At 41.5% G+C, this 21,725-nt stretch overlaps 1 protein-coding gene across 1 annotated transcript in view; it reads right to left on the reverse strand.

Moving 5' to 3' along the window:
* Positions 1–13,109, reverse strand: part of LOC147885557 (uncharacterized) — a 91,384-nt gene extending 78,275 nt beyond the window's left edge. Inside the window, exon 1 of the mRNA XM_087396146.1 lies at positions 13,053–13,109. The gene's annotated coding sequence lies outside the window, so the exon portion shown is untranslated. The remainder of the gene's footprint in view (positions 1–13,052) is intronic.
* Between the last annotated feature and the right edge of the window lie 8,616 nt (positions 13,110–21,725).

A 21,725-nucleotide genomic window follows, 5' to 3' on the forward strand; every position in this document is an offset into this window, starting at 1 on the left:
GCTTTTCTCCTCACCATGCTTGCAGAGGTTGCAACAACAAGAATGGGACTCCTATACAAGGCAATGCAGCTCCAATAGAGGCAAAAAAGAGGGAGAAGGAGAGGGACAGAGCAGCAGCAACAGAGGCATGGGAGAGGGAGAAGGAGAGGGACAAAGCAACTCCAATAGAGGCACAAAAGAGGGAGAAGGAGACAGACAAGAGCAACAGCAATAGAGGCACAAGAGAGGGAGAAGAAGAGGGACAGAGCAATAGCAATAGAGGCACAGGAGAGGAAGAAGGACAAGAACAGAGCAACTCCAATAGAGGCATAGGAGAAGGAGAGGGGAGAGAGAGAGAGAGAGAGAGAGAGAGAGAGAGAGAGAGAGAGAGAGAGAGGAGCTACAACGAGAAGGCCAGAGCAAGAGGGAGCAGAAAAAGAGGGGGAAGAGGGAAAATGTGTGGGATTTGGCAGGCTAGACCAGAACAGTGGGGGCCAGAGGCCCTAGAAAGAGGGAGGGGAGAAGAAAAATTTGCCATTTGGGCCCTACCATCCCATTGAATGTAGTTTTGGGCTCATGTGGGGGAGGTGCACCTGGTAGGAGGGTCAAACATGGGTTAAGAGGGGGGGAATGGTTTGCGTGGTCCCTAGTGTAAGGGGAGCAACCAATAGGGGCTATTTGTAGGCCTACCCACCCTCCACCTCAACATATCATTGCCCCACACCTTCTAGCACTCTCATTGGTACACCTCAAATCACTCTCTAATCCCTTGAAATTAGGAAACACTAATTGGAGGCCCTTTTGAGACCCCAATTCTCCCCTAATGGATTTAGATCAGACAACTAACATGATACTAAAGAATGAGAAGGTCGGGCTCAATGAACTCTCTCCCTATTTAAGTGCAGTGCAGACACAATTAAGAGCCCATTATGAAATATAGACCCAAAACTCTGTACACTGATCTGCTTACTGTGAATCTATGGAATATCCAAAAGACTTTGAAATGATTTTGTTCTATTTGAAAACGATGTGGGATGGCATCCTCACAAAAACAGACTCGGAGAAGGAGAAAAATAGCTGCAAGCAGGACATGCTTTGGTGGTGGGTGTATTACTTGGAGTCGACATAGACTATGATCAATATTGATTTCCCTGGCTATTGTTTTTTCTACTCCTTTAAGGTACTTCTCAAGATCATGATGTAGGTTTCTTTTGGCAGGACATGAAAGAGGCTTGAAGATGTATAGAGTGCAAAGAGCAGGATGAAGAGGACCCCCAGCGAAAGAAGTTACTATGGGCATATAAGTCGACAGAGTCAAGAAAGTAGTGTGTGATCCGAGTGTGTGAAGAGGTCTGCCATAGTGCAGTAGACTAGCATCTAGAGATGGGAGATGCTTGCTATAGAGAGGTTGATGAGATAGTTGGGAGTCTGGAATTTCCTTGAAATAATAAATTCTTGCAAATATTTCTTAAACTTGTGGATATTCTCATGGTGCTCATAATACCTGATTTTGTATTGACCTACTTCCATGTTAGTACTTAAATGTTTTAAGTAGCCCAGTGGTTGAAATCTAACAATTAACGATAACCAATCTAAAGGGCACTAGCACTATGCAACAAATTTTAGGATAGCACAGTAGTAGTGTAGGGATAGCACGGCAGTAGTGCAGGATTAGTGTAGGATTGTTATTGCCAGTGCAGTGGTTGGTTGCACAAGAATATGGAAAGCCACCAGCATGGTGGTTTGCTTCTATTATTCCAAGATTAATGGATTTGTTATGGGAAGTAGCGTGGTGGTTGTTGGGATATACTAAAAGTAAGCGTGGGATGAAATCTAACAGTTAACGAAATGATAAACACTCTAAAGGAATGGGATCAACATAGGCTGGATCTGTAAGTACATCCCTCCACTCCTGAGGAATAGCTCTCATGATCAGTAATCTGGTGGCAGCAATCTATCTAAGTGGCCCATGTCTATCTCTAATCACCTCCTCTGACATCTCCACACCTTCCATGAACCAATCTCTGACTGTCACAACCCCCTGAACATGCCATCTGGCCAAGGGAGTCCTAAGTTCTGTACCAAGGGAAGATCCCTGGTACTGAACTAGGGGGTTATGGTAAAGAGGCTGTCGGGCAATTTCCTCTCTAGAGAAGGGAACTGCTCTGATGAGGTGCTATCAAAATCACAAGTGGTTAGGAAGGCTGAGAATGCTGGTCTATCAGGAAGATCCAACTGACTCTACCTGCCCACTGACCTGCTGCTCTGGGGGTGCACTGGTGAATCCCATGTAGTAGGAATTGCTTCCACAACTAATCTCCTAGAGTCAAACCTCTAATAATAAGTTTGACTAAAACAGCTCTGCTCTGCATCTCCGGATCAAGAACCCCAAGTCCTCCCTATGAGAAAGGTAAAGTGATAGTATCCCATGAAACTTTGGCCCTAGTGTCCTCAGAACCATCCCCACCACTCCATAGAAAGTTTCGAAACAATCTCCTCACCTGACGAATCGAGTCAGCATGAAAGCACCAACAAGACACAACATACCACATAGTCGCTAGTAGAACCTAGTTGAGTACCAGTGCTCTTCCAGCCAAAGAGAGTCTAGCTGTACGCCAGTAGGCTAGCTTTCTCTGGATACTCTCAAAAACTTGGGCAAACTATTGCATCGGGGACACCTCAATGCCAAGCTGGAAGCCTAGATATCTCGTGGAGGTGCCTCTGGGTATCCATACAAAGCCTCTATCTCCTCCCCATGCTAGGGTATCCTGTTGAGCTCCAGTCCAGATGCCTTTTGATTTGTTCCAATTAACAAGTCCCCCTGAGGCTAGGCAAAACTTGTCAATTGCATCCGTAGTAGTAGCAAGCCTATATGCATCTCCTCTCACTGTTAGTGCTGTATCATCAGCAAACTCAGTGTCTAGAAGCTCTTGCTCCTACTGGATAGGTAGATGAAGGCCCAAAGTGCCATGACTGGTAGCCTCCATAAAGTATCCCATAGCCTCTGCTACAAAAAGGAAAAGGTAAGGTGTAAGCGGGCATCCCTGTTGTACCGATCTGGATAGCTGAAAAGCTAGTCCTCTGCCTCCACAGACCACCATCTCACTAGAAGAGTGAGAGTAAAGTGAGGAGACCCATAAAATCCATCTATCACTTAAGCCTAGCCTCCTCATAGTGCCCTCCAAGAAACCCCAGTCCACCCTGTCAGCGGCCTTCTCAAAATCAAGGAGAACTGCAATCTCCTGCTGACTCTCCTTTGCCCAGTGAGTGGCCTCCCAAAAAGTGAAGATATTATCCAAGATACTCCTATCTTGGACAAATTCTGTCTGAGTAGCTCTGATGATATCTGGTAGCATAGGCTTTAAATGAAGGGCCAAGTTCTTTGCTAGGATCTTATAGGTTGTCCCTAAAAGTGTAATGGGTCTCCAATTACGTAGGACTGTCTTGTCTCCCCATTTCGGGATGAGACAAGTCATACCTGTGCATAGTGCCTCACGCAAAGATCCTATATTGAGAGCCTCTGAAAAGGCATAAAGTAGATGAGGCCCAATCGTATCCTAGAGATCTCTAAAAAGAAGGGGCGATAGACCATCCTCCCCCGAGCATCTGTCTCTAGGCAGCTCATGTAACGGATCTGTGATCTCCAGGAGTGATAGCGGGCTATCCAAAACATGACTCATCCTGTCTGAGACCATCTGGGGGATATGACTCCAAATCTCCTCTCTGGCTCTTATCATCTCCTCGGTGACTGGATTGGCGATGTAAAGAGTGGAATAAAAATTAGAAGTGATCTCGACAATACGATGAGGATCCGTTTGAAGAGACCCAACCTCATCCACAAGTCTGCGAAGACTGTCTAAAGAGTATCTCTGACCCACTGCCCTGAAGAACTCTCTAGAGCATCTATCGCCCTTCTGGATCCAGAAGGTCTACTGGGAGTAAAACCTGAACTAGGCCCTCCTACCTTGAATCTCTTCTAGTCTCTCTTGAGCCTTTGAAAGCTACCCTCTGATGAAAAGAGAATGAGGAAAGCTCTGAATCAATATCTGAAGTCTGGATACCTCCAGTCTTGTGTTCTGATCTCTGATTATGAGATTTTCCTTCTCCTCTTTTGCCCTCAACTGGTAGGCCATGCTAACTCTAGCCAAAGCCCCCTCTACCCACATCAACTAGCCCTGATCCTCAAGAGTGTCCTCTATCAACCAAGCCTCTCTCAATTGTTCCACGAACTCTGTGTCCTAAAAAACAAAGTCCGAAACTCTCACAAAGCCTATGCTCTCCAATCGAGAGGTAGGGAGAATCTGTAATAGGACTGGAGCATGGTCAGATAAAACATAACCCGAGCGGATCCCAATCTATCCTCTTCTAGCTTGGCCCCAATGGCCAATATAAAACCTGTCAAGCCTAGCCAAAGAGAGAGAGCCATGGAAAACCCCAAACCAAGAGAACTGAAGACTATCAGCCAAGTGACGAAAGTCATTCAATCGAGCTGCATCATGAAGTCTAGCATGCAAAACAAAACTATCCCACTCCACTCTCTCCCTATCAGAAAGTCCACCCTCTGTCTAGCCCGACTTGTCTTCAGAGAATTCAGCCATGTTGAAATCTCATCCAACAATCTAGGTGTCTGCTTTAGGAAGGGACTCTCTGAGCTGTCTCCAATATGCATGTCTGTGGGATGGATCCGTGGGAGCGTACACATTGAGAACACCAACTGCTATGCTCTCAATCTGAAGAATAACATAACATGCCCTGCTCTCCACTAGTGTACCCTCCTGGGTGATTTTTGGGGCCCACTTGGCTGAAACTGAAATGCTGACTCGTCCCCTTGTACCATCCGCCGGGCTCCAATATGTCCGGCTCTCTGTCCTCTGAGTAAGGATTTGCATCTGTCAATCCTGTCGTGAGAGACCTTATGCTCTTGGATAAGTACAATATCTAGAGGGGACCCTGAGCAATGACTTCTCATGCCTAAGAGGAAGAGCACACACTAATAAGAGACAATTGTCACTACAACATTCATGGCTAGCTGCACAAGTAGCACCAATGGCTTTACTTGTAGTGGCCACTTCTCCTTCTGATTCAATGCCACAAACACGAATGAGGATCATTAGCACTACACAGAGATCGCTAGGATTGTACAATTATGATTATCATTGATGATGGAAGGTTTTTAGACATCAAATTTTACCTGTCAGTGCTAGTCCATTGCTTGCAGTTGATGAAATCTTTGATGCCAATGACTCCTCACGAGTAGATCCAAAGAAGATTGAGTGCATAGTCACGTGGCCTAAACCCCGAGATATACATGAATTAAGATCATTCTTAGGATTGTGTAGCTTTTATAAAAGGTTCTCAGAAATTTCGCATACATGGCACATCCATTGATAGACCTTCTTAGAAAAGCTAAGAATTTCTTATGGACTGAGAGTCAAGATAAATATTTTACAGCTTTAAAAGAGCCTCTTACACAAGCTCCTGTGTTGCAAATACTGGATTTCTCTATACCATTCTTTGTAGTTGTAACCGATGCTAGTGGATATGGAATGGGAGCCGTGCTTATGCAAGATGGACATCCAATAGCATATGAGAGCCAAAAATTAAAACGAACAGAATGTAATTATAGCACATATGATAAAGAATTAACCATTGTTGTGCATGCCTTTCCAATGTGGAAACATTATTTGATAAGATCTGAGTTTCTTATCAGAACCGATCAGCAAAGTATCAAGCATTTGTTGACTCAGCCTCTAATATCTGATAGGCACATCAAGTGGGCATCATTCATACAAAGCTTTCAACCCATGATTCAGTATCAACCTGGAAAGGAAAATGTAGTTGCTGATGTTCTTAGCAGAAAGCCAAGTATTAATCACATCATTGCTGTAGAGACCCAGCCTTTCAAAGGTGTGAAGAATTCTTATCAAGGGGATGCAGAATTTTCTGATATATGGAACAAATTAGAGAATAATAATTGGAATCCTATGTTAGACTATTCATGCAATGATGGATACCTCTTTTATTAAAAGAAATTATGCATCACTCGACCCTTTAGACAAATTGTAATGGAGGAAATGCACCAACCACCATATATGGGACACAAGGGAGTGACTGCCACTTTACAAGTGATAACAAGGGAATCTCATTGGCCTACTATAAGAAAAGATGTGGCTAAGTTTGTAGCCAAGTGTATCACTTGCCAGAAGATCAAGAGTTACAAAGGAAAAACCCCAGGATTGCTGATGCCTTTGCCTATTCCTATGCAACCTTGGGAACAAATATCTAACTACATCGAATCAAAATGATATGATTTGGATGATAATAGATCGCATTAGTAAGCAAGCTTATTGCATCCCATGCAAGAAGACTTTAACAGCTTAGCAAGCTACACATTTATTCATCAAGCCGATCTTTGTTCATCATGGCTTGCCAAATATTATAGTGTCTGATCGAGATTCAAAGTTTTGTAGTAATTTCTGGACTGCATTATTTCATAATCTAGGCACTAAGTTACATTTCTCATCAGCTTTTCATCCAGAATCGAATGGACAAACTGAGGTTACAAATAGTACTATTTTGGATATGATAAGAGCTTATGTAGGAAGTCAACCAAAGACTTGGGACAAATATGATTTGGACGATAATAGATCGCTTTAGTAAGCAAGCTTATTTCATCCCATGCAAGAAGACTTTAACAGCTTAGCAAGCTGCACATTTATTCATCAAGCATATATTTGTTCATCATGGCTTGCCAAAGATTATAGTGTCTGATTGAGATTCAAAGTTTTGCTATAATTTTTGGTCTGCATTATTTCATAATCTAGGCACTAAGTTAGATTTCTCATCAGCTTTCCATCCAAAATAGAATGGACAAACTGAGGTTACAAACAATACTATTTTGGATATGATAAGACCTTATTCGGGAATTCAACCAAAGACTTGGGACAAATATCTTTATCTCTTATAGTTTGCTTATAATAATACTCCTCATTCTACAACTGGAAGAGGACCTTTTGAGATTATCTATGGGAAGGTTTTACCTATTCGTATCACGTGGTTAACCCATAGAGAGGAAGTAGCAAATGCATTTACCCATGACTATCAAAATATTCTCAAAGAGGTTCGAGAAGCCATTGCAATCACTCAAGAGAAGTACACAAAACAAGCTAATAGGAAATAGAAACACATGGTTTTTAAAGAAGGCGATTATGTACTTCTTCGGATTGAGAAAAGAAGGTTAAAGAGTGTTGAGAAATGGCTAGAAATCAAGATGTCCATATGTTTTTATGGACCATTCAAGGTGATTCAGAAAATCAATGATCTAGCTCATAGGCTTGAATTACCAGATTATTTTAAAATACATAATGCTTACCATATCAACCTCTTAAAGCCCTTCAAAGGACCTTTACCTATTCAGCCTATGTCTATGAAGAGGCCCCATTGATTGTTGATGAAGAAGAAATTCTAGAATCCGAATGCATTATTTATCATCAACTGACCTCGTCTCGAAAATGTCTATATTAAATACTTGCTCAAATTTAAGAATCATCCGAGAGATGATGCTTAGTGGATGCCTGAGCGGTTCTTTTGAACTTTTCTAGACCTCCTTAGTTCCTAAAATCAAACACGCAACTAAGGTCATTTGCAATCCAAGCAAGAGGGATGTTACAGAAATTATATTTTCCGATATATCTTGCTTTGGATATTATTACTTTAGTCAAGTGTGACTATGACAAAGTACTCCATAGGAGAGCACTAAGCGCAGCAGGGGTCCTAGTGGATACTTTGTGTGGTTAGTTCGGGATGCCTGACTAGCTTGTGTTTTGCCATGCTAGATGTTTGGTATTATGGGTGCTTCCATGTTAATACTGATGTCGCTAGTGTTATTGGTGTTGTGCTTGATTATTGTGCTTTCAGTGCGGTTATGTTGGGATCGAGTGATTCCGTGATTCGTTCAATCAATTGTTAATAACTAATGTAAGTGCGGTTATGTTGGGATCGATTGATTCCGTGATTCGTTCAATCAATTGTTAATAACTAATGTAATTGGTCGCTTGAGTACAAGTGATGGAACTGATAGCGAGGATTGGAGTTAGTGTGAGTGTACGAATGGTGGTGTCGCATAGTGCATTATATATGGCCATGGGCCAATTTTGTATTTGTTTGAGCAATATATTTTGTAGTGGACATAATTCATTTTGGGCCCTAAGATGGCTATGTAAAGCAAATCCCTCATTTTTTTATGAGAGGGATACCTTTGGCTCCTTGGTGCTTTTATGAAATATCATAAATGCTCTAGATGAGGAAGCGTGAGCCACTCATCTAGGGGGGGAGATTGTACCCAGTCTATTGTCGCTTTTGTGGTGTGATTGTGTTCTTCTTCTCCAATTGATTAAGTGGTGAATTTGTGTGAAAAGAATTACCTTTTGGTTTCAACCACATGGATTGAAAGGAGGCTTCAGATGGACTCTTCGACATGGACCCCTTTGAGGGAGAAGTGTTCCAAGTCTTGAACATGCCTACGGTCAAGTTTGTAGTTGAGGAAGATCTCCTGCTTCTTCTAGCTGGCTGCTAACCACGGGGGCAAACCCATGGTTCGAGCAAATATGGGTGGGGGGACAATGTCACTACTGCTCTGTTGGAGTTCTAGAGATGATCCCTTACTACCTTTGGAGCTGTCATAGTGCAATGAGGATCTAGATGGGAGCCCTCAGGATTATGACCCACATGTAGAGCCTTCGGAGGGATACACCTGGGGAATGGTGGCCTAGTTGACTAAGGGAGGTCACACTTTCAAGATGGCTGACCTCTCTCTAGCTTATCGAATATAGGGAGGATGAACTATCAAAGCAACAAAGAAGTCATGTCAACAAGATAACATAATCATAATTATGCTAGCGCATCATGATTATCAGTATACTAATTCTACTTAGAATACCTATAAGACCTTGTGCCAATCATGGGACTTGAGCCCACTAAGCTTATTGTCCTTTGAAAATGCTCCTTTCAAGCAATGCATGTACCCTATCGGTGTCTGAAAAGAGGCAATGTTTGCCTTGATTGCTACCTCCTCCCTCATAGAGAGGATCCACATTACTTTCGGGAGGACGATTTTTCCTGAAGCATGCACTTGGGGCCACAAACGAGACATCCTATTCATAGCACGCAAGTCTTCTCGCACTCCTCTCGAGTCTTTGGAACCAACCAAGTATGCCCAGTAGCCCCCACATTCTTGAAGATATGCATGGGATCCAAGACATGATTGATTTGTAACTGACCCCAATAAAGAAGCTCGTGAAAGATCAATAGCCTCTTCATACCAGGAAAAGGTTCCTCTCCATTCACCCTCCAAGCTTGAATCCAGTCACTTGCCTTCAAATATGATGGTGGTGGATCGAGCTGACCTCCATGTGCGAGATGGTTGAGCGGAAGGTATCGAGCATGACCTTCATAAACATTTTTCTTCATATATTTGGAGTAGTGTGCAAGCGATTTCAAACCCGATCCACAAATGGGACAAGCATGGTACCCACTTGTAACAAGTCCTGCATGCATGCATACCTCTTCTAGTATAAGACATGCATGCAAAAGAGAGTCATAAAAGCATAATCCCTCATTATACATGTAGAGACACAACCACGTACCTGTGCACTCTCCATATCCTGGGTAGTCATGCATGGTCCACATCAAGATACCCCTGACCAAAATATCATTGGTATGTCTAGGAGCTCTATAAATATCAAAGACCTACACTCCTCTCCATAATATCTGTAACTCCTCTATCAAAGGTGCCATGTACACGTCCATATTTTTTGCCTTGTACTTTCTTGGCACAAGTAGTGCAAGCATGAGGTGTCCCTTTTTTATTGTTAGCCATGGTGGGATATTGTAATTCACCATGACTATGGGCCATGTCGACCAAGATGTCGAGCATAACCCGAAAGGATTCACGCCGTCCATGGCGAGCCAAAGATGTAAGTTGCATGGCTCCCTCGCAAAGTCCGGCCACTGATTATCTATGTACTTCCAAGCTGCACAATCTGCAGGAATTGTCAATGTGTCATTGTTGGACCGATGAGATGCATGCCATGTCATCAACTCCACTATCGATTTGCATCGGAACATGTGTTGTATTCTTGCAATGATGGGAAAGTGTCTCAAGACCTTTACCCGTATCCGCTCACCTTGCAAGTTATCTCTATATTGTTAGTCCCCACACTTTGGACAACTAGCCAAATCTCCATGCTCATGAAGAAAGAGAATACAATCATTATGGCAAGCATGGATGGTATCATAATCCATATCCACCGTTGTTAGCATCTTTTTGCTTCATCTCTTGATGCGGGCATGGTATTTGGTGTAGGCAACATCTTCTGGAGCAACCTATGACAATTTAAACGTACTTCTCGCTTGCAATGAGTGCAATGACAGTATAACCTCTCCGTAAGCCACTTTGTTCTCCCGGGCATTGGCGCATCATCAGACGATCATCCCTTCCATCTACACTTATAAAATCACAACATAAGTTGCAAGAAAATATATTAATAGATGTAAAATAGCAGTATGAGCTTCCCTTTAACTTAGAACAAAAAGTGTCTTAAAGCATCGCTATATAGCGACGTTTTGCTCTGTTCCATTCCTATATAGCGATGCTTTTAATTAAAAACATCGTTATATGGTGAGGGAAAAGCGTCTCTATATAGCGATGCTATGGTTAAAACTGAAGCCCGATGCTATGCACGATGCTTTCTTTAGCACTCTCTAATCTTTCAAGTAAGCAAGGCAATCTCTCTTCTCACCTATTTTTGATGACCTCCCACCTATTTCTGACAACCTCCCACTCTATTCTCCACTCCTCACCCTTCTCCTAGCTCTTGTGCTCCCTCTCTACCCTTCTCCCTCTTTGGTTTCTTGAAAGGAAAATTTTCAAGAGATGAGTCTGTTTCAACAATGTAGGTTATTTTTTTGTTAGTTTTAGTTTTGTGAGTGCTTCTCCTTGTATTGCTAAACCTGTAAACTAGTTTTCATGCTTGTTTTCAAAGGATTGAAACAAAAAATGAGATTTTAAGAAAGAAAGAAGACTCACCTCTTCTAGTCCTCTTTGTATTTCTCTTCCTTCTCTTTCTCCTTGTCTCCTCAATCTCCTCCTTTCAAGAAGTTACTTTTGTAATCTCCTTCTTCCTCTAACATCTTATTTGAAAAATGGTATGTTTCCTCTCTTTTGTAGAGCCAGTCCACAACACCGAGCAGGATGTACTATTTCAAGTAAGTGCTTCCTCTTTTTCCCATTTGATATTTTTGTTATTTGCATTGGCCTGTAGCTAGCGCCTTTAAGCGCTAGCTGCAGTGATGGGTGTAGCAACCCTCTCTTCCCCTCTCTTTCCTCTTCTTTCCCTCTTCTCTCCTCTTCTTTCCCTCCTTTCCTTCTTCTCTCCTTCAATCTTTCAATCTCTTTCCTCCTCTTTTTCCCTCTTTCCTTTCCCTCTTCTTCTCTCTTTCTTTCCCCCTTTTTCCCTCTTTCCTTTCCCTCTTCTTCTCTCTTTCCCCCTTCTCTTATGCTTATGCATGAGCATAAGAGAAGTAGACATATGCTCATGCATAAGCATGAGCATATGTCTCTTTTTCCCTCTTTACTTTCCCTCTTCTTCGCTCTTTCTTTCCCTCTTTCTCATTTTTCAACCTCTCTTTCCTTTCCCTCTTCTTCTCTCTTTTCCTCTTTTTCCCTCTTTCCTTTCCCTCTTCTTCTCTCTTTCCCTCTTTCCTTTCCCTGTTCTTCTCTCTTTCTTTTCCTCTTTTTCCCTCTTTCCTTTCCCTCTTCTTCTCTCTTTCCCCCTTCTCTTATGCTCATGCATAAGCATAAGCATGAGCATATGCTCATGCTCATGCTTATGCATGAGCATAAGAGAAGTAGACATATGCTCATGCATAAACATGAGCATATGTCTCTTTACTTTCCCTCTTCTTCTCTCTTTCTTTCCCTCTTTCCTCTTTTCCAATCTCTCTTTCCTTTCCCTCTTCTTCTCTCTTCTCCTATTTTCCCTCTTTCATGCTCATGTTCTTATGCTCATGCATAAGCATAATCATGCGCATATGTCTCCGTCTCTTATGCTTATGCTTATGCTTATGCATAAGCATAAGAATGAGCATAAGAGAAGAAGACATATGCTCATGCTTATGCTTATGCATGGGCATAAGAGAAGTACACATATGCTCATGCATAAGCATGAGCATATGTCTCATTTTTCCTCTTTCCTTTCCCTCTTCTTCTCTCTTCTCCTCTTTTCCCCCCTCTTTTCCCTCTTTCATGCTCATGTTCTTATGCTCATGCATAAGCATAAGCATGAGCATATGTGTACATCTCTTATGCTTATGCTTATACTTATGCATAGGACTCCTCTTATGCATAAGCATAAGCATGAGCATAAGAGAAGAAGACATCTGCTCATGCTTATGCTTATGCATGGGCATAAGAGAAGTAGACATATGCTCATCCATAAGCATGAGCATATGTCTCTTTTTTCCTCTTTCCTTTCCCTCTTCATCTCTCCTGGATGCCAATGACTCCTCACGCTTAAGAGGAAGAGAACACAGCAATAAGAGAGTTTTTACTGCAACATTCATGGCATGCACATATAGCACCGATGGCTCTGCATGTAGCAATTGATTCTGCTTCAATATCACAAATATACATGAAGATCATTAACACTATACATATATACTATCACTGTAAATCGATGGCTATTGCTCATACAAACAACACCTAAACGTTTTATGGGATCTAACTTTACCTGTCAATTCTTGTTGATGCAAACTTTGATACCAATGACTTCTCATACTTAAGAGGAAGAGCACATACTAATAAGAGACAATTGCCACTACAACATTCATGGCTAGCAGCACAAATAGCACCAAGGGATTTACATGTAGTGGCCAATTCGGCTTCTGCTTCAATGCCACAAACACACATGAGGATCAGTAGCACTATACATAGATGGCTAGCATTGTACAATCATGATTATCACTACTCACACAAAAAAAATTGATGATGGAAGTTTTTAGACATAAAATTTTACCTGTCAGTGCTAGTCCATTGCTTGTTGATGAAACCTTTGATGCTAATGACTCCTTACACTTAAGAGGAAGAGCACACACGAATAATAGATAGTTTTCGCTACAACATTCATGGCTACATGCACATATAGCACCGATGGCTTTGCATGTAGCGGTTGATTCTCCTTCAATATCACAAATACACATGAAGATCATTAACACTATAGATATATACTATCACTATAAATAGATGGCTATTGCTCATAGAAACAACACCTATACGGGAAAGCTTTATGGGATCTAACTTTGCCTACTGTCAATGCTATTCCATTGCTTGTTGATGCAACCTTTGAAACCAATGACTTCTCATGCTTAAGAGGAGGAGCATACACTAATAAGAGACAATTGTCACTATAACATTCATGGCTAGCTGCACAAACAGCACCGATGGCTTTGCATGTAGTGGCCACTTCTGCTTCTGCTTCAATGCCCAAAATATGCATGAGGATCATTAGCACTATACATAGATGGCTAGCATTGTACAATCATGATTATCACTACTCACACAAAACAAGATTGATGATGGAAGTTTTTTAGACATCAAAATTTACCTATCAGTGCTAGTCCATTTCTTGTTGATGAAACCTTTGATGCCAATGACTGCACATGCTTAAGAGGAAGAGCACACACTAATAAGAGATAGTTTTCACTGCAACATTCATGGCTAGATGCACATATAACATCGATGGCTTTGCATGTAGCAATAGATTCTACTTCAAATGCCACTGTCACATATGGATGGGGATGATTAACACTACACAAAGATCATCAATATCATAGCTAACTTAAACACCATAGATGAGGGATGTCTTTATAGGATTAAATTTTAACTATGAGTTCTAGGCCATTTCTTGTTGAGACAATGTTTGATGCCAATGACTGCTTGTGTTTAAGAGGAAGAGCACACACTAATAAGAGGAAATTTTCACTACAACATTCATGGGTAGCCACATCATTGCTATAGAGACCCAGCCTTTCAAAGGTAAGAAGGATTCTTATCAAGGGGATCCAGACTTTTCTTATATATGGAACAAATTAGAGAATAATAATTGGAATCCTATGTTGGACTATTCATGCAATGATGGATACCTCTTTTAGTAAAGGAAATTATGCATCACTCGACCCTTTAGACAAATTGAATGGAGGAAATGTGCCACCACCATATATGGGACATAGGGGAGTGACTGCCACTTTACAAGTGATCACAAGGGAATCTCATTGGCCTACTATAAGAAAAGACGTGGCTAAGTTTGTAGCCAAATGCATCACTTTCTAGAAGATCAAGAGTTACAAAGGAAAGACCCCAGGATTGCTGATGCCTTTGCCTATTCCTACACAACAACACAAAGCAACTATAGACGTGCTTGGTAGACGCGCAAAATAGCGGGCACGTCTATAGGCATTGCTTTAGTAGAGGAATTACGGGCACGTCTAAAAGCACGTCTAAAAGCTCATCTATTTGCGTGTAAATTGACGCGTGTACTTGCACGTTTAAACTGAGAAAATATGGGCCCGTCTAACATCGCGTTTATCAATGCGTCTATATGCGCATGTATTAGCGCGTTTATTTGTGTGTTTACACTGAGAATCAGACGCGCATTGAGACGCATAGATAGACGTAAACCAGAGATTACAAAAAGTGAGATTTTGGTATACATCATTGCTTTCCAAACATTGCCCATGATTACCAAAGCACATAATTTTTTGCAAGCCCACATATATAAGAATTAAGTGAGATGAGGACAATGAGACAATATGTAAAATAGTTTTGCCAATATCAATTATGGGGCTACGGTTCAATCTCATCCTCAATGAGATCAACCCTTGCCAAACTATCTACTTCAAAATCCAAACAAGTGTTTAGATCTACAAATACATTCAACCCACTACTACTTGTGCCACTCATGTGCTCATCGAAATCAGCATCTCGAATGGTAGGCTCATCCTCATGGGTAATGGCCTCAATATCTGTATCTCCTATCTCATGATCATCCTCCTCTCTTGTATCACGGTCATCATCACGTCCATGGCCATGATCATCCTCCATACGCTCCATATTAGTAAATGTACTATACATCACTTTGGAACGTGGCATAATAGGTATGACATGCCACCATCTATTATTATCCACCATTGATTAATAGACAACCTAATTCAAACGCAAATATGATCATGTTATTTTTCTAGCATCAAATATCTAAAAGCGAGTATTTTTATATGTGTGCACAGTACCTGTTCACATTGTTGCGGTAGTACTAGTGTGTCCTTCCTACTTTGCCAAAACTTTGTGGAGTCAATAGTTGCAAAGCCACTTGCATGGCATTTGATTGTTGCATTAGGGCCTCTTTCCACCACGTCCTTAAACCACTTTACATCCAAAACATACACAAAGAAGCATCGAAAGTCAAGCATAATAATATCTTGGATTATGCCACAATAATCATCCATGGCTCCATTGGCTCCCTCAAAGCTAGCAATGATGCCGCAATCTTGTGTGTTTCTCTTATCATCAATCCGTTGTGTTCAAAAATGCTTGCCCTCACACCATATAGCATTAAACATAGTGCACTACACCAAGAAAAAATCAATTAAATAAGCAATCTAAATTATTAAAAGCTCCTAACTTATGCATAACATTTTATATATCGACCTTGCTCATGCATCCCCTACCATACTCCCATTCTTCCATTGTGATATGCATCCCCTCGTCTTTCTCTGCTTTCTCCATTTCATCAAGTAGCCAATCCACATGAATATCCTTTGGAAGTGCTCTTAGATACTGAGGGTATGGCACACGAGATCCGTGGTGTCTACGAAAGAGGGCCCTTTCTTCTTGTCTTCTTGCCTTTGCATCCTCATATCTTGTCACCCATCTTTTCATCACATCACTATTAAGCACGCAAAAGAGGTTGATACTATTATGTAGCTATGTGTCTATTACTTTGTTGCGTCCTTTCCCTTGAGGCACAATGAAGGTCATCCTTAGGTCTTCATTATCTCTCCATAGTCGTGGGAGAGAGCTATCCACATCAAAAAGAAACTCAGAAATATATACAAGTGACTCTTGTACCAACCAACCCTCGGCCATGCTACCTTCGGGTCTTGCATTTTGTCTCACGAATCCCTTCAAGGTCTTCATGAAGCACTCTAGGAAGAACAACCATCGTGCATGTTGTAACGCCAAAAATTGATATTTTTAACTTGGTATTGATATTGTTTTTCTCTATGCTTGACAAGGGTTTGAGTATCAAGTGATAGCCTAGCGGCTCTCACTTATTTCTATTTTCTATGATATTGTATGGGATTGAGAGGATGAGTGGAATGGCTCATTGTAAATACCATAGGTATGGATTATAAATACCTTGGTATGGGGTGAGAGTTATTTGTGTATGGGATATTATGAGTTTTTTAGAAAATAGGAAGAGTGAGTCATATAAAGAGGTGGGCTCATGTCCATGTGTTCTAATAATATAAGAGAGGCCACATGCCAAGCGTGCGGAAGGCATGTGAAGGAGTGTGAAGTCAAGAGGAATCCTTCTAGAACTCCTATGTGGAATAAGGAGGATGTGGACATGTGAAAAAGAGAGGGTCCCTTTGGGCTCCATGTGGGGAGACTCTTGACTTTCTCAATATTTTAAGATTCTTGAGCATCTTTTGATGGGACACATGGTAAGAGTAGCCAAAAAAAAGGACATGGATGGTGACATACATGCTTATGTGATTGATGGGGAAAGGAATCTATAGGCAGCAATTGTAAATGGGTGAAGGAGGGTAATAAAATCTCTATAAAAGGAGCCCTTCTCTCCCTTGTTCATCAATCTCTTCCACCATTAGGCCTCATGTTGCTGTAGCTCTAGTCTCCTCAAGCCTCTTCCATGAGCCTTCTCTCCCTCTTGTAGATATTCTCTTATGTAGACTCTTGAGTCCATCTCTCTCTAGTTTATTCTCTCTCTATGAGTAGTCTTGGAGCTTCCGCTCCCTCTTGTATGTATAGAACCTCTTCTTCTCCCTTGTGTTTATAGTGTTGAAGTGGATTCTCACTCAATTTGTAATGAAGGTCACTTCAGGTTCTCTCTCTCTTGAGTGTCTCGTCCCTTTTCTCTTTTAAAGCCTTGAAAGTTCTTTCTATTCGGCCGCTCACTGTGCATACATGGTCCATTCGTTTCCCGAGCCACCATGCAAACTTCTTCCCCTCTTCTAGACGAAATCTATGAGGGGTGTATCGTTGATGAAGGTGGAGTCTTGAGGGAGCATCCTACTCAGGCGAAATTAGCCTGGGTGGAGGGTAGTTTTCATGATAGTTTGACCCCCTGTTAGTGTTTTTCTCATAAATTTCCGCTCGATAGTCTAATTGTAATGAAATTTATATCAGCGCGAAGCTCTCTTCAAGAAAATGTTTATATGTAATCAAATCTTGAATCAGATACTGCTGCAAAAAGTTATGAGTCTCTGTATCTGATAGTCTATTTTCATAATAGTTTTTACCCCCATCTAGTAAACTGTCCATAACTTTTTGGCCGCTTCTCTGTTTCTTACGAAACATATATCAGCGTGAACTCTCTTTAAGTGCATTTCTGTATGTACTTAGATCTTGAATCAGATATTGCTGTAAAATGTTATAAGTCTTTGAGTTTGATAGTCTATTTTCATGACAGTTTTTACCCCCTTCCAGTAAATTGTCCATATCTCTTCAACCGTCTATCTATTTTCAATGAAACTTATATCAGCACAAAGCTCATCTCAAGGCGCATCTCTTTGTGTGCTTGAATATCTGATATCATGTCTCTACTAAAAGTTATAGGCCTCTGTGTCTAATGATAGTCTATAGAGTGTTTTGAGCTAAGTGTAAAGGTGTCTATGAAGGAGGTGCAATGTTTCCTCGGAATCTACCCATCCGACCCAATCAGCCCCTTCAAAATCCTTGATGTATATCAGTTCATGTCATGTTGAGCCACAAGATCTTCTTTCAACAACATATCGCTCTTCTCTTTGGCACAGACCGGCTCGCTGAAATTATGGCCTCTACTGATCCTTTCCTTCTCCCAATGCTTGATTACAACATCACTTGGGATGTTACCATCTTCATTCTCATCTAAGGGAGGAAAGTATGGTGTGGTATCTTGGCATAAGAGCTTCTTTCTAATGTCCCCTTTGTAATGATAAATATGTTTGGTTGTCAATTCGAAAGCAGCAGGAAGTGAAGAGGTGCGTAAAGTTTATTACCCCCAACTTCATGTCACATATTTTGGTGGAGACACCGGGTACGTTTGGTATTGGATTCATCCCACCTTACTAAACGGTCTCAGGAGTACTTGATTGCATGTTCTGCCTAGAAGATGCATGTGTTTTGATGAGATAAAGAAGATGCCTGGATGAACTCCGTTAGAAGAGATTGCAACCCATTTAAGAGAACTTGAAGATTGTGAAGGTGATGCTCAAGCTATTCGCACAATCACCATGATCATATCCTTTATGTTTGCATTGTTGAATATGTTTGTGAATCGACAACACCGGCAGGAGGCACAATGACAGATTGGGGATTGTTCCATGCACTGGTAGCTTGGTGTGAAGAAGAGTTGAGTCTTTGGGTAGTTTTCGACTATAACAGTGGAGTGGTGATTCTTAATGCTTTCAAGTTCTTTTGCTATGCAAATGATGAAGAGTACAATATCTTGAAGCTTTTATGTGCACTTCCTATTGTGAGAAGGGTGATTCTAGAATGCATGTATACACAATGTTTTCATGGTGCTGGTTGGTTACTTATTTTCAAAGATTTTGTTGAGGATCACATTGTGGAGGGTTTTAGACAAGTGGTTATGCATAATAAGTTTGTCTTGGTATACTAAGGATCTGTGGGATCATGTTCGGATCTTGTTTGGGATATTATTTAGATCTTGGTGTTTCCTTTTTATGTTTCATCATGGTGAAGATTCCAGTGTTTCGAGGGACCCAAGGGGAAGACTCGAAGTCTTATCTTTGGGATTTTGTTCGAGGATGCCGGCTTTCTAGATGGTCCATGAAGGATTGGGCGGAGATTTTGCCTGATTTTCTTGAAGGTGTAGCCTTGAGTTGGCATGAGACCTTGCCGGACTCTACCAAGGAGGACTGGGACCAAGTGGTGGCAGCAATGAAGCAGATATTTGGGGCAGTGGAGTCGCCAAATGCTTTAATGTTGCAGTTGGACCGGTTCTATCAAGGAGAGGGTGAGTTGGTCTCTGCGTTGGCAATCCGATATGAAACTTTATGGACAAAGTATGAAAGGACAACTTTGTGAGCTGTGGCATCTACATCATCGGCCCCTCAAAGTCTCTCAGGGATGGAGCACTTAAAGATGAGCAAATTTGTTATAGCTTTGGAGCCTCGTCTTCGCTCAAAAGTAATGAGTAAATATCCAACAACATACGTGGAGGCACTTTGCATTGCGACCAAGAAAGAAGCTTCTCTAAAGATCGAATCCTCTTTTGTGTCTTCAACAGCTTCAACTTCTAAGGTGGAGGTAATGGGAACTCCTCAGGTACCAAAGTCCTTTGAGTTAGATCATAATATCTCCCAGTTGATGGCAGAGTTTGCTGATTTGAAATTGCATTTGGTTAATGCACGACAACCTAGAGCACCAAAGAGTGAAGATAGGCCTTGAGATAGGAGTGGGGTCACTTGCTATGAATGTAATGAAAAAGGTCATTATCGCCCCGAGTGTCCTAGATTGAGAAAGAAAGAAGAAAAACAAGTATCCTTGTTAGAAGCTTCTTCAGGGGATGAGGAAAGAGAGGTAATGATGGCGAAACGGGGGTGTAGTAAAGCAAAAGAAGAAGAAGAAAGCAAGGAAGAAGTAGATGAGGAACATCAGGAAGAGGAACACCGTAGTAAGACAAAGAAGGCATCTGGAAGGAGAATTAGCTAGTCAGACTTTCCTTTAGGGCAAGGAATTGGAAGCTATGACTTGTTGTCTGACATTAAAGAAAAGGAAGCTCATATCACCTTTGGTAAATTACTTGCTTTGTCTCCAAAACTATGGAAGGAATGGGGAAAACTAGCAAGCACAAGAGTGTCAAAGAAGAAAAAGAAGAAAAGTGCCATTCTTGTTGTTCAAAAGGTAGATATAGATGTTGGTGGTGATGTACCTGTGGTTGATGTGATCATTGATGGTCAAGTGATTTCTAATATGTACATTGATAGAGGTGCATCGATTAATGTCATGAGTGAGAAGACCATGATAGATGCTAATTTAAAATACTCTAGTACTACCTCTCCTTATCGCATCAAATTGGCTGACAACACTAGGGTTAAGACCTTGGGAGTTGTGAAGAATCTAGAAGTGGATGTATGTGGAATTTCTGTGCCGACTACTTTTCAGGTGATCCCTACCAAGCCAGATGCACGTGCCTATCCATTGATTTTGGGAAGGCCTTGGCTACGCAAGATGAAGGCTATTCAAAAGTGGGATACTGGAGAATTGATGGGAAATGATAAGGAGGTGCGCTACAACATCAGAAGCCGCAAAAAGGAAGTTGTCAAGGAGGAGTCTTCAACATCAGAGAGTTCAAGCTCTGACTTAACCGACGAAGAAGAAGAGACAAGGTGTAGCTCCGAGGAGTCCAACTCAGAGGTTGAGGTGGAAGGAGTGCCCTTTGGTCTCTGTCTTGGTGCTGATCGAGATGAGTCAGGAAGGAACAAGGTGGTGGTGCAAGAAGATCCTATAGAGACACTTCATGTGGAGGATGTGGAGCACACTAAACGATGCCAATGCAATGAAGAGCTTCTTGGTGATTCTTTATCAGATAGTGAGAAGCTCCAGTACTTGGATATGCTAGATGATTTTCCATGTCTCTTTGCCACAAGCTATTCACATGCTTGGCCAATCTCTCTTGTGGAGCACAAGATTGAGTTGAAGCCAGAAAGCAAGCCAGTTGTGCAATGCTTAAGGCGATTTGGGGTGATCCAAGCTGAGGCACTAAAGAAAGAGGTAACACAACTACTTGAGGCGGGATTCATCTTTCCTATTGATGATTCAGAATGGATATATCCTATAGTTGTCACACCAAAGAAAGGAGAGAAAACATTGCCCAAGTAGACTCTAGAGAAGATTAACAATTCAATAGATTACAAACAAAATACATAGATTACAATCTCAAAGACTCCTTCCCTTCATGCGGCTTCCTCTTTACTTGATTTGAGCTTCCTAGTTGCAAGCTCAACACTTTTTGCTCTCAGAAGGGGGTTGGTTCCTCCCTTCAGGCTCCTTTTCCTCGCAATCAGGTTCGTCGGTCTTGGTCTCTTCAATTTGAGCTCCTTGTCTTTAAGATCTTTTGCCCAGATGGCAAATTGAGCTACAGCATCTACTTTCTCATCATTAGATAGCTGTAGTAGGTAGGCACATTTGATCTGTCCATGACCTAGCCAATGGAAAATGGCATTCTCTACATAGCGATTTTGTATGCACCCACACTCCAAAACAAAAAATGTGCACAGGGTGGTAGCATGTAGGCCATCAGATACAGCAGTCATCTATGATGGGTGTATGGCAGACCATGCATTTTGAACCCTACTGCATAGTAGGATATAGGATATGATTTAACTATTGTGGCCATCAATACCATAGTCTTGCTTCTGTACATGATGAAGTTGCTTCTTGATTC

Source organism: Dipteris shenzhenensis, chromosome 25 (assembly GCF_047967505.1).
Source record: "Dipteris shenzhenensis isolate YYH24624 ecotype China chromosome 25, Dip_SZ_1.0, whole genome shotgun sequence".
NCBI classification, from domain to species: Eukaryota; Viridiplantae; Streptophyta; class Polypodiopsida; order Gleicheniales; family Dipteridaceae; genus Dipteris; species Dipteris shenzhenensis.